Raw genomic sequence first — 13,902 nt, 5'->3', positions numbered from 1 at the left:
AGAGTCCTAAGCTTACCTATAAATTACTGTATGTCAGCTCAGAACAAAAGAAGGGCAAATTGCTTGTGGCCTCTTTGTAACAAAGGCTTGCCATAAAGTTCAGCAGGTCTTTGGCAGTAGAGAAACAATGCTTTGTATGTAAACATTTTGGGAATGAGTTTCCTTGAACTCTTACAATAATGAAAAACACTTGTTTGTTTAAACCTCTAAGTCTGCTGGAGCCCAGTTGTATGAGAGCCTCACTTTAGAATTCCATGGCTCAGAATAAAAATGACCTCATCTTATAGATGGAAAGGTGAGTCCATGAAAATGGGTTGACCTCACAGCACAAGGCAAATTGAATCTACTAAGTGTTAGGTTATTCACGCTACAATAAAACATTACATGTTAAACACAGCTGAATGACTTTATAGTACTTGAAGTTTTCCAACATATGAAAGCAACTTTTCACATGTTTATGTTGCACCAAATGTACTGCAAAATACAACACCTCTGTGAGACTAAATGTGGAACTATCAGCCAAAGCAATCTTGAAACTATTCCAGTGGGCTGCAGATCAGATGAACTGATAGTTGCTTTTATCATGTATAATATGGACTCCAGTCTGCTCTCATTTACACCAGTACAAACCTGGAATCACTCCACTGAAGTCAAAATAGTTTAATGTTCAAAACAATTTAGCTCCCTTAGTGAGAAGTAATAGTTAATCCAAATGTACATTGGTTTCAGTATAACTGAGAGCAGAATTTACCTCTTCTTCAGGTCTGGGTTCAAGAATAGCTTTTGTGGCTTGAAGGCGTGTCTCTCTCACCCACAGAAGTTGGTCCAATACAAGATATTACCTCACCCACCTTGTCTCTCTAATATTCTGGGACTGACAGGGCTACAACTACACTGCATACCAGGGTATGGGCATTTATCACTAGAGAGAAGATGAAGCAAGGAATGGTGCATTGTGGAAGGATTTTGACAAGTCTTCTAGTGACATGAGAACTTGCTTTACTACTAACAGGGGGCACTGACAGCCCTGTTCCTTCTTTTGTAGTAGCAGTTTCAGTTCACAAAACCATGACCCTTGCACCACCTATGATGATATTGTTTTTGGCCTAAGCACCTCTAAACTGTTTGAAAGCACATTTCTGGATCCAACAAAAAACTGTCTACCATGAAGGCCATACAAAAGCTAACTCTGAAAGAACTGATAGCAAGAAGAAGGAAATATGACCCTAACTGTCCTTTCACAAACTGAATTACTCTCAGTTGCTTTTATGTGTCCCTTTCCTCCCAGGAAACATATTACAACATATTACAGACTGCTGCAACATATTACAGACTGCTGCATTATGATAACAGGTATCATCCAGTAGGCATTTCTCAAGAAAAAACTGTCCCATTCCTGTGCACATTCTGTGTGGTGAAATGCAGTTCCAAGTATATGTACACCCAGAGGTAAGTGGGCAAAATGAAGACTACATGACAATCACTGCACTAGGTGGTGGTCAGCTGCACAGACCCTTCTGCACTGTCGTTTTCCTCAGCTTCACCTGTTCCAGGCTTTTGGAAACTCACGGCACAGCTGTAAGATATACTGAAACCCTCTAAGGACATCACAGTGAAGTGAGTCCAGACGCCACCAACCTTAGCCAGATCCTCTTACTAATACACCTCAGAAAACAAAGACTGACAAAGCCGAGTGAAACATGTTTACATCAAAACATTCATGTTAGTATAATGGACCATCTTTTGACATCTCTTGTATTGGATTTCAAGCATACTGCAGTGTAAACAATGCTGTGTTGCCACAGTGCTAAATCTATGCTGCAAGAGCTTTCTTTAGGTCATGAATCCAAAACGGCACAGCCAAAATGATGACTGAGATTTTGAGGAAGAAAAATTTAAATTACCCCCAGTTTATCCCCTCGTTAATAACAAGAGTAAGAGTTGCAGTACAGTCAGCACTACATTCTGAGCCAGATTTCCTTTGTGTAAATAATTTGGATAAACCCAGAATAGTACTTTTTTCCTTGAACTCTTGTCTTTTGCTACTGTTCTCTCCCCCTTCGATCTTTCCCCTTCCTGCAGGACAGTTTCTCGAAAACAAGCTGTATGTCCCTCTTCCTTCTTGGACCCTCTCTCCCTCTTTTTGCAGTTTCACTCTCTTCACTGCGCCCTCCCCCCTGCAATTTTCTGCTGCTGTCACACTTTGATTGTCCCTCTCTTACTGTCTAAGAACAACCACAGTCTAGACTCATTGGTCCAGTCACTTTGCACTGCTCCACTTGTGCAAAGGAGCACTAACCCTGGCAGATTGAATCCCTCAGGATTTTCCCTGTTCCGGGGCATCCTTGGATGGCACAAAAATCATGTTAAACCCCTGGTAGTTGCCATTATAGGGGGCACGGCTGGGAGAGATACAACATGGTCAGGACTGCCTTTGTGAGGTAATGAGTAATCTCTGAACTAGAGCCTGATTAAGCCACATCCAGTGACAAGTCATTCCTGTGCTAGGCTCCAGCCAGTCCACAAGCCAGGAGCTGGTCTGGTGACTCTCAGGACAGGTATATAAGCCTCACAGGAGAAACAGTAGACCAGTCTGACCAACGTGACTTCATGGCTTGGAACTCTCCCCTGCCTGATAGTAGTGTCAGACTCCACAGGCTTTAACCTGCTCCAGTCCTGATCTGACTCCAGCCTTGTTCCCAGTCCCTCTCCAGCACTGCCCTTACTTTGTTCCAGTCCCTCTCTTGACTCCTGGCCTGGCTGCCACTGCACTGATTAATAGGCCCAACCCTCCACACCCCAGCTTCGGATACCCTGGCACCCCAGCACTCCTGGCTGCTGTAATGGCTGCTTGGGGCTGTTAACAGCTGATGCAAGCAGGCATCAGGGAGTTGGCCTGATGCAGATTGGCCCCAGGAACAAGGGAATGCAAAGGGCACATTTGGACTTCCCTCCCTCAACTTCACTGAGCCTTGTTTGCCTGCAGCTGAGGATCAAGCCCTCTGTGTCCCTGCCCCAGTTCATTGTGCATCTACAAAAATGCAGTGCTTCCTGCTAAATATTCTGTATCAGTAAAATTATTGGTATGGAAGATATGACATTTCTGCGCTAACTGGTTGTCAGTGAAGACTTTTACGCATTTGCGTTTTGAGTTGAGATGGTTGCATTTCATCATATAATTTAAGCCATGTGATGGTTTTTCTGGATCTAAAAACCAAAAAACCTCTTTGAAGTTGCTGTTGGTTGCACTGGGACTGAAACTGCTCTCAGTTGCCCCCAGAATTGGCTGTTGAAAAGGTGGCATAATACCATATCTGCCTTCTTTCCTCAGGTCCTAAGCTGAACAAAGCTCAGCTATACCCTGAGGATCTGCACGCCAAGGTTTCCGCTCATTTTAGCAGCAGGAGAGAGAAGAAAAAAAAATCAAAGATGACTTCCACTTCTCCTTAAAAATTTGTGAGTACAGATTTTCAGGCAATTGTGCCTTTTTGTGTTTTTGCATAGTTAAATTACAAAATAAATAGGCATTGCCAGGAAGCTTTGCAAAATGCATAAAATTTCAGTGAGAAGAGCTTTCTCAGAACAGGAATGAGACATTTTAAATATGAAATTTCAGGACAAAATTTCCTTTCCTTCACTTACCTATAAATATAATTTACATGTCCTGAAAAAAGAAGGAAGAGTGTCCCATACCAGTTCATGATCTTCAATCAGCTTTCAGAGGAATTCAATAAAAATATTTCAAAGAATGCAAACAGTGAGAATCTACAAGGGCCAAATTATGCTCTCTGCTACACTGGTTTAAATCCATTGATTTCAAAGGAGTTACTCCAAATTGATGCCGATGGAATCCAGTCCAAATTTTGGCCTGGAATTTTGCTCTTTAGCTCAGAAAGAAGCGGTTGAGTAAATGCTCATTTGCATGTGTGTATACATGAGCTGGAAGGAAGTGTCTCAACAGTGCTGAAGAAATGTCTTTTTTTTTCCTCTGTTGTATATACTGAATGCGTCCCTAAGTTCTGTAAGCAACACACACCAACCAGAGTGTTGCATACATCCCAGAACAAAAAGTAAAAGACCATTCTTTCAATACATTGCATTTTGAAGTTGCATTTTTGAGTGTTGAAGCACTCAATTTTCTGCATTATAATTTGAAATTTCTCTTGGAGCATCTCATAATCCACACCAGCAACAGTGGAACTAATTGAGGCTGGCTAGTGGCTTTCCTGTGAGAACCATGGCTTGGAAGAGGCTTGTTTGGCAATGATCTTTCTAATTCCTCCTGACAGTGGACCACTTGTGTTTAGATTAGTGCTTCTGACCCTTATCAGGTCAAACTTTATTCAAAGTCAAACATTTTCACCAGTCCCTTTCATTCAGCAATCCCTTTCACCAATCCCTATACATTCACTATAAAAGCAAGAGTATAATATGTATGAATTATAACAATGAGTGTACCTGACGTTGAAGGATAAGGATGTGCAGGGAGTGAGATTCGTTGCGTTAGATTGTAATCAAATTTTCAGCATCTCACAGCCTCCTTGTTTGCCTTTTGCTAACTCCCTGGGGGTCTCAACCCACTGGTTGAGAAATACTGGCTTGTAGGGTATTGGAGGTGTAGGGTAATGATCATGGCACATCCTATGCAATCCATTCACAGAACGTGGCATCAGCCTTGCAGAAGGCCACATGCCACCCTGCTAGCAAGCACGAATAAAACCTTTCTCACCTCACTGGTAAATGCCAAAAGAGGTCCCTCTCAACAGATTGCCATGCTTTATGCTGACAGCCTGCTTCCTTCCTGGGTAGCAGGGCTGCCTGATGGACTCCATGCAGGTTTCTTTCTGCCCCTTGCCTGCTCTCCCCAAAGGAGCCAATACTACCTTCCTGCTTGTTTCCAGCTTGCTCGCCAGTGGGGGGGATGGGTTTTCTTGGCAGAGAAAAAGAAGTGTGGTCAGGACCAGCCCCACCTCCCGAAAGCCAGATACCCATCCTTTTGTTATTGCCTGTTTCATTCCAGGAAACAGGCCAGTCCTTAAATATTAGTCATTTTTCCAAGTGTTAAAATCTGCAAAAAGCTGATCTCTCGATTGGAGTGTTGTGGGGCCTCAGGAAGCCCTGAGTCAGCCTTTACTGGCTTGGATCCAGAGTTAGATGCAGATTAGTGACTAGCTGCTCAGACGCCCAAAGAGGGAAAATCATCACCAAAATAGCACTCTAAACTGAACCCAGTGGAGTAGACTATCAAAGCAAACGGCTCCATGCATCCATTTCTGTTTACCTTCCTCTGAATGTCCTGGTCCAACACTAAACATTTGTTTTGCTTTCAAAGCAGAGCCTATGCACGCTTATGTCCAGAAAGCCATTCCATAAATAGTGTACTGTCATCCTTGTACAGATGTGCTTTCAGCATAGCCATATCCAGCAATGAGCCTCCAGTATTTCCCCTTCCCTACACTTATCACATTAAGTGAGCAGACAGCTCTTTGGCCACCTGTGTTTATTAATTATCCTGTAAACCTGGCGCATGGGACAGTAACCACTACTTTTAATACAGCTGCCGATAATACAGTATAAATTGTTTTCAGCATTCAGTGGTAAACCCTGGCTGGTGAGTGATCCTATTTCTTGTCTTCTTTTTTGTTCCAGTGGGTTTATATTGGAAAATGATAAATTGGATATATTTCAGACCAGACAAAACATTAGACAAAATACATTAGTCAAAGACACTTGAAGAGTGTATTAGTTACCTTCCTGTGGCACATAAGTAATAATTCCATTTCTTAAAATACTCCATCTGGATTAGAAGGGTTACCTGAGTTCTCTTCACATGAATTTAGCAAAGAATTAGTGTAACATAGCAGTGCTAACACGTGTGTAGATAACTAGATAGCAATAAACTACCATTTATACTATTGATTGAAAATTGCAGCTAGCTTCATCTGAAATTTAGGATACTTTTCTTTACTAATCCATTGTATTGGTCAGAGCTGCAATATTATTATTAAATATTATTATATTATTGAGTGTATTTCACATAGGCTGCCAGGCCCAATTTGTTTGGAATGATGAACATTTGATATTTTAAACTCAATGAACCCAGAATAACACAACCCAATGAAAGGTGCCAAGCACAAGTAAAATGAATAATGGCAGTGGAAATGAGTTAGTTCTTCCCAAAGCAAAAGACAGGACATTTAAAACAATGGTTAGAATATATCCAGAGTTATGATATTTTGAAATTGAGCAGAAGAGAACGTTTATTATTCACCTTGGTTCCGCCACTCACACCCTAGGGTTGCAATTTTTAGTTGGACATATTGCTGGAGGTTACATCACATGACATAATCTTTAATTAAAGATTAATCTTTAATTCCTGGAGACTCCAGGACAATTCTGGTGGACTAGCAAACCTACCACACCCTCACTTGCAGAGTAAAATACTACTCAATGTTAGTAAATGTGGGACTATAATCACCATTATTCATCAGGTATATTTCAGCAGTGCCTAAAAGCTTCAACCAGTTTGGGCCTCATTGTGCTAGGCATGTACAAACACACAATAATGAATGACAGGCTCTGCTTCTAAGGGCTAGTAGTCTAAAAGATGAGACGTAAAAGATGGATGATACAAAGAAAAGTCATGGGGTGGCGGGGGAGGGGGAAACAATAAATAGTAGGGGGCAATCAGACACTAAGAGGCCCTTAGTGAATGGAACTGGTGATGTTCTTCTGCCCGAAGGAAGGTTGGGGCAGAAGTTGAAGAGACAGGGCAGATTTTAAGTGTTTTTACAAGTTTTTTTGTGGGTAATAAACCTTTTGTGAAATTTCACAGAAAAACAACATTGTGGGGTGTATGAAATCAGGCAAAGCAAAATTACAAAATTTCTGTGATGTTTAGTGAACATTTGTTCATAATTTAGAACAGCCTGAATTTCGTTACATTTCAGATCCTGACGCCTAAATGGGGAATCTTCATCCAATGCGGAAATCTGTAGTAGGCTCCCACAGGGATCTATTCTTGGCCCAGTGCTATTCAATCTCTTTATCAATGAGGTGGAAGAAAATAAAAAATTATTGCTATAAAGTTTATAAATGACACAAAAGTTCATGGTGTGGTAAATAATGATAAGGGCCGCTCAGTTCTGCAGAGCCATCTGGATTGCATGATAAACTGAGCTCACTTAAACAATATGCATTTTAATCCAGCTAAATTTAAGGTCATCTAACTAGGAACCAAGAATGTAGGTCAAAGTTTATAGGCTGGTGGGCTGTAATTTGGAAAACTGACTAGAAACGTGTTATGGTCACATTGGATAACCAGCTAAACATGTACTTCCTGTGCAATGTGATAGCTCAAATAGCAAATGTGATCATTGGATTATAGTAAGGGAATATCAAATAGAAATTAGGAAGCTGGTGTTTCCAATGTATACAGTATTAGTGAGACTATTACTGGAATACAGTGCCCAGTTCTGGTGTCCATACTTAATAAAAGATGTTCACAAAGGTTCAGAAAAGTGTCAAGAACAAACTCATTTCTGGACAACCTGCCTTACAGTGAGAAACTAGAGAATCTAAATCTCTTTAGTTTAACCAAGAGAAGGAGAAAAGGTGACTTGATCATGGTCTATAAATATGTGGTGAAGAAATTTCTGATAGCAGAGGGCTCTTTAATCTAGCAGATAAAGGTATAACAAGATCTAATGACTGGGAGCGGAAACTAGAAAAAGTCAGTCTAGAAATAGGGCACAGGTATTTTTACAATGAGCATAATTAACTATTGGAACAATTTACCTGGGGATGTGGTAGATTCTCTGTCATTTGAAGTCTTTAAACCAAGACTGGGATGTCTTTCTAAAAGAGATTCTCTAACTCAACTAGAAGTTATGGACTTGATGCATGAATCATTGGGTAAAATTGTATGTCTTGTGTTATGCAGGAGTTCAGACTAGATTCATTATAATGGTCCCTGTTGGGCTATGAATCTGTAAATTTTACACAGACTTTGCACAGGTAAATGACAAGATAAGGTGCAAGGGAGTAAAGAATCTGGTTCTGAATTGCTGCTGTTATGATGAGGTGTATGATGTAGAAAAACAGCTTGATTTTTGAGATCTCAGATGGAGTTTGTAGAGCAGCAGTTAGAAAAAGTCATCATTATGAAACCCCCATAATGACACTCTTACTGAATAAGTACCAGGGAGTTCTCTAGTTCAGTTGGCACAATACTGGCAGGAGGTTGGCAAAGGTGGCTTTAAGCCACCTTTACTCTCCCCCTTGTCCTGGGGCTCACCCTCGTTCTAGTGCCAGGCAGAGCAGCCCTGATTATACCCTGCTCTAACTTACATCTGCCTGCTCACAGCCCCAAGATGATGTTCTGGCATCTGGGAACTGCCAGGGTATATGGAAACCCTGGCCATGTCTCCTTTATCTGTGAGGAAAACCCCCAGGGGAACATGAGCCAGGAGAAGGAGTAGAAACTATTACGGTGTTTCTACATTACCTGAAGATTCCCCTACATAGGGAGAATCCTCCAGGGGACAGATCCATTAGCTTTATAGATGTTTTGTGCTATTCTGGTAATGTAGAGCAGCTGGAGTGGGGCCAAGGATCAGGCACACCAAGTATAACTACAGTTTAAAGTAGTCTTTCCCAAATTCTGCCCTTGGATGCTCACTGGCAGTTCCTGTTGACGTTAGTGGGAACTCTGTAGGCTAAATCCTCATCCCACTGAAGTCATTGACAACATTTCCATGTACTTCAACAGAACCAGGGTTTGACTATTTCACATCTATTTACTATACTAAAGGGAATGAAAACAAGATCAGGGTCCACCCCTTACTGTCACTTGAAAGGCTACTGTTTATTTTTAGAGCTCCATGGCCAGGATTTTCCTGTTGGTTCTATTGTCGTTTTAAACTCTCCCAACTCCAAATAATATTGGAGCCCTTTAATTGTTACTGTAAAGTTGTGGGCAGGTTTCCATCAGGGCAGTACAAGTACAGAGTTTCCAACACAAAGAAAAATGTAAATGCACCTCTTTCATGTATCCCTGAGGTAGTGATGTTTTTCATTCTAATTTTCATAAATTAAGCCACATTAAATAATTTTATTCTGAATTAACATATGGAAAAAATAATCTAGGTGGCCACATCAGAACTTGCATGGCAGTATGAAACACTGTGGGGGACTCAGGGTTGGAGTAGGGGGGCTGAGAGCTCTGTCTGGGGCTGGTGGGTTTGTGGTGTTAGAGAGGCTCAGGGCTAGGGCAGAAGGTTGGAGTGCAGGGGGATGAGGGCTCTGGCTGGGACTGGGGATAAGGTGTTTGGGGTGTTGGAGGGGCTCACGGTTAGGGTAGAGGGTTGAGGGTGTGGTGGGGGGGGGGGTGAAAGCTCTGGCCGGGGGTGTGGGCTCGGGGGTGGGGCAGGGCTGGGGATGAGTTTGGGGTGCAGGCAGGCTGCTCCGGGACAGGGGCCAGAGAGGAGGAATCACCCCATCCCTTTCCCTGCCAGCAGCAGCGAGCTCTGGGGGAGGAGCCCTGCCAGCAGGACACTCACCCCCACCACTGTCACTGCATGTGCTCCTAGGGCCCCTCTCAGGTCCAGGAATCTCCCTCGCCTCCCCCGTGGTGGGTGCCGGGGGGGGGGGGTGCTGAGTGCATCTCCTCCCCTGCTGTTGCCCCTGACTGTAGCCTCACTGGGGGTGAGGGATGGGGCTGCCTCCTTGCCCAGCATGGGGCAGGAGTGGTGACTGCAGGTGGGGGGCCCCCTGTGCTGGTGGAGGGTCCCCCCGGAAAAGGGAAGGGTCTGAGGTGGAAGGGCAGGCTCAGTCAGTCTGCTCTGGCAGTGGAGATGGGGGGTGCTAGGACCCTGCGGCAGCAGTTGATGCAGGGAGGCAGCATGGAGCTGCAGGGCAGAGGCAGGGGAAGGGACGCTCTGGTCCGGGCCCGGGGAGGCACGCGGGGGGCTGGGGGCAGCAAGAGGGAGCTGGGGGACACTTGGGGGAGGCCCAGGGGGTGGCAGGTGGGGTCGGAGGGGACAGCCAGGCCCAAATATTGGTGGAGCTGGGCCCCTGGGCTCTGAATATTGCTGGTGCTAGGGCACCACATGGAGATACAACTCGCCGCCCCTGCACACAGTATGATGTTATTTTGGACATAATGCCTATAGGCATCTCAGAAGTACAAAGTTTGAAAAGTATTAATTATTTATACTGTAAAACATAGGCTTTTTTATCTTGGGTTGATTAATGAAGAGTCAACTTGAAGCTCAAACACTATTAGAGGTGGAGCCCACAAAAGACTGAAGCCTTCTCTACACTTAAAAAAGTTTGTCAGGAAAAGCGATAGCTAGATAGAGTTATACCAGCAAACCACCCTAGTGAAAGCTTATGCTGGAAAAAGGACAGAATAAGCTATACAGGCAAAAGTACTTTTTTGCTGGAATAACTGCATCTATACTATGGATTTTGCTGGCATAGTTTGTTGGTTAGGGGTGCCATTTAAAAAAAAACAATTTTTATTGAGGCAAAGTTACAATAAAATGTTAACATACTGCATACTATTCAGGAGCTAGTTAATATTCAAAGAACCTGGCTAAAGATTCTGGCTCACTGGCTGGAGATCCCTTCTCCGCTGAGTATGCTAAAAAGGGTGATCACATTTCTAAATACCTTTCTCTTTTTGACACTTCTGTTGTATACATAAATGGTGTAAAAGCTTTTACATTACAAGGACAGTCTGTATTTTACTATACTGCAGTTCCACAAGAGGAGGAGTCCTGTTTTCCAATGTGCAATGAAAAGTCTTGCTGATAACAATAAAAAAAACTAATTTGTCATTCTGTTTAAAATATAGATCCTTTACTGTATCATTAAGTAAGTGGGTCTGGCGCTGGCATTTTGTTGTAAGATGAGTTTCTTTAATAATTTCCTCCTAAAACCATCTAATTCCTGGACATAACCATCACATGTCCAAGTATGTTTCCCTTTCTCCACAGCTCCCCCACAGAGCACCTCCCTAGTAGCAAAAATATGATGGATCTTAACTGGAATCAAATGTCATCTACACAGTGACTTCTAAAATTTTTCTTTTTGAGCTACACTAACTGAAGATTTATATCCCCTTTCCCTTATAGAGACCCAATCATCCAGATCAATTTCTTTGTCCACGTCCCTTTCCCATCTTTTCATTTGGGTAGTGTTCTTATCAACATCTTTTTTAGTCAAAATTGTAGATCTCTTAGAGATTGAATCTTTTGTTCCAACCTGATCTTGGGTCAACTCTTCAAATATGGTGAAAGGTCTACTTAGAGCCGCCGGGTATCCAGATTTCACAATGAAATGTTTGACGTGTAAATATTGAAAGATGATTTCTTTATATTATTTACATTATTACATATCTCTTGGTGCAATTTCAGATCAGGACCCAGGAACAGCTGTTTGAATTGAGTAATCTCAGCTGTTACCCACAACAAATAGGTGCTTTGATATTTCCTAGGAATAAATTCCTGATTATTAATGAAAGTAGCTACAAGAGATGACTTTGGCAACAGGAATTTAAAACATTTATCCAAAGCTGCTAAGATGTTCTGGATGAATGGGTGATTTTTTATTTTTGGTGACAAAAATTTTTTTTAACCCAACTTTTACTATAAATAGCTATATTTCAACGCCAGTGTTTGATGGTCTGTTGTTATGGGTGTGGGTTTTGTCACAGTTCTAACTAATATGGCTATGCCGGCAAAACTTTTAAGTAGAACTGGGCAGAAATTTTTCATCAAAACCATTTTTTGACAAAAAAGACAAGTGCAGAATTGCCCACTAAAGAGAAAATTTAATTCCAGCGCTGCTGTACTTTTAAGTGTAGACCAAGCCTGAGGAGTGGGTCCTTATGGCTGTGGAACAGGTCATGTGTTTATTCTGTTTCACAGAACAGATTTAGAAATGGTTGTTAGTACAGCTGGTTATCTGCAAAAAATGAATTGCTTTCCGAATAGCAGATTTTTTTATCCATGTTCATTTTGGTTGGCATCTGAACTTAGCATTGTGACTGGCATCACTCAGCCAATCACACATTAGTTCATAGCAAGTTGCATGAAACACAGAGAAGATTATTGAAGAAATGGGTAGTTATTTTTTCCCAAGTTGTTACATAAAAATTGCAAAGCCACTTCACCACAGTGGGCTGAAAGAGTCTGAAACAGATCTGGATGTTCTGCCAAGTGCTTGGGAATCAAAACTGCCCTATTTAGTGGCTAATAATGGTAATTTTTAAACCCTTGTTTGGGGTGTGGCATGTTTTTAGGTTTGTGGCTTGTTAGCTTGTATTCATATGTGGCTATGTCTGCAGCACAAATACCATTTCTTGTGGAGTTGCAGCTTGATAGTTTGAAAATGCCAGTGAGCCAGTATCAACGTCAGCAAGAGCTGAAGAGGGAGAAATATGAAGAGAGGAAATTAGAGATGGGGCCTGAACAGTGAAGTTCAGATTTGGACCTAAATGTTTCCGAAGTTTGTGAATGTAAATAAAGACAAACTACTCACGTTCATGTGTAAGGCACTTTGTGGGGTATCCCCACCCTACTTATCATGTCTCATACCATGTTGAGCTGTAGACCCCTGCTTTATCATCCATCAGTCCCATTTTCCCACAAACGCTGTCATGCTTTCTCCTGTACAGCCCCTTATCAATTTGAGGAGCTCCCCATAAAATTCTGCAAGGCCTCCTCCTGCATTATCCTCCTCCAAATCTCTCCTTAAAACTCATCTCTGCCATGAGGCCTACAAAACACTTGACAATGGCTAGTCAATTTGTGTACTGTGACAACTACTGCTTACTTCCTCTTGTCTGGAGGTCCCTCCCGTCCCATCCCCCCGTACCCACCCCCATATGTTTGTCATATCTACCTATTCTCTCATCTTAGACTTACATTTAAGTTCTTTTTCTGTGCTGTGTTTATATAGTGCCTGGCATGATCCTTGACTAGGACCTCAAAATACTACTGCAATACAAATCAATAATAATAATAATAATAATAATAAATAATATTAATTGATGCTTAGAGCTGGAATAATACAGGGTATAAAAAGAAAGGAGAAACAAAAATGGGAGTAAATAACGAAAGTGAAATATCTGTCTATTCTTGAGAGATTATTTCAGTCACGCAAAGTTCTTATAAATAATATAGTGATGGGTCATATAAATGTCTGTAGTAAACGTGATTAATGAATCAAAATGAACCCAAACATAATAAAATTCAGAGCTAAACAGAAATGCAAAGCATAGTAGGACAAAATCATAAAAAGACATTGAAAAGAAGCATTTTACAGGAAAAGGTGCAGTGGCTGGTGAATGAAAAGAGGTTTAGGAAAAAATGTGGCGGGGGGAGGAAGCAGAACAAACAAAAACGAACACTGAAAGAAATACCTGGAAAGAGGAGAAACCCAGATTAAATGGTTATAAACACCTGGCATGATGGCTGAGGGGAAAATAAGATTAAAAAGAAAAGTCTCAGAGAACACAGAAATGAAAGATAAATCTGGAATTGTGAGGTATGGAGAGGAGAGAAACACAACAGGAAATCAAAAGAAATAAAATCTTGGCCAGTGAATGAAAGGAAAGAAGCAAACATAGAACAAATCAGAATATTGTTAGAACAAAACCCTGAATTACGATGTATTCAAAGTATTTTCACATAGACTGCATACACCTGGGACCAAATTCTTTTCTTATTTACAATGGCATAATCCATCAATGCCAACAGATCAAAGATCCGATCCAGCTCCCATTGAAGTCAATGACAGTCTTTTCAGCAGCTTCAGTTGCCTTTGGATAACATCTAACAGAGCAGTACTGGCCCAAAACATTCCAATAATTATACACATAGTAGCCATCCACCT

At 41.8% G+C, this 13,902-nt stretch overlaps 1 protein-coding gene across 2 annotated transcripts in view; it reads right to left on the bottom strand.

The window, feature by feature from the left end:
• The window catches only part of LOC125632140 (zinc finger and SCAN domain-containing protein 32), a 36,613-nt gene that overhangs the window by 15,420 nt on the left and 7,291 nt on the right, over positions 1-13,902 (bottom strand). The gene's annotated exons all lie outside the window — the stretch shown is intronic.

The sequence above is a fragment of the Caretta caretta genome, chromosome 2 (genome assembly GCF_965140235.1).
Source record: "Caretta caretta isolate rCarCar2 chromosome 2, rCarCar1.hap1, whole genome shotgun sequence".
Classification (NCBI taxonomy): domain Eukaryota; kingdom Metazoa; phylum Chordata; order Testudines; family Cheloniidae; genus Caretta; species Caretta caretta.
This window is presented reverse-complemented; position numbering and strand designations above follow the sequence as displayed.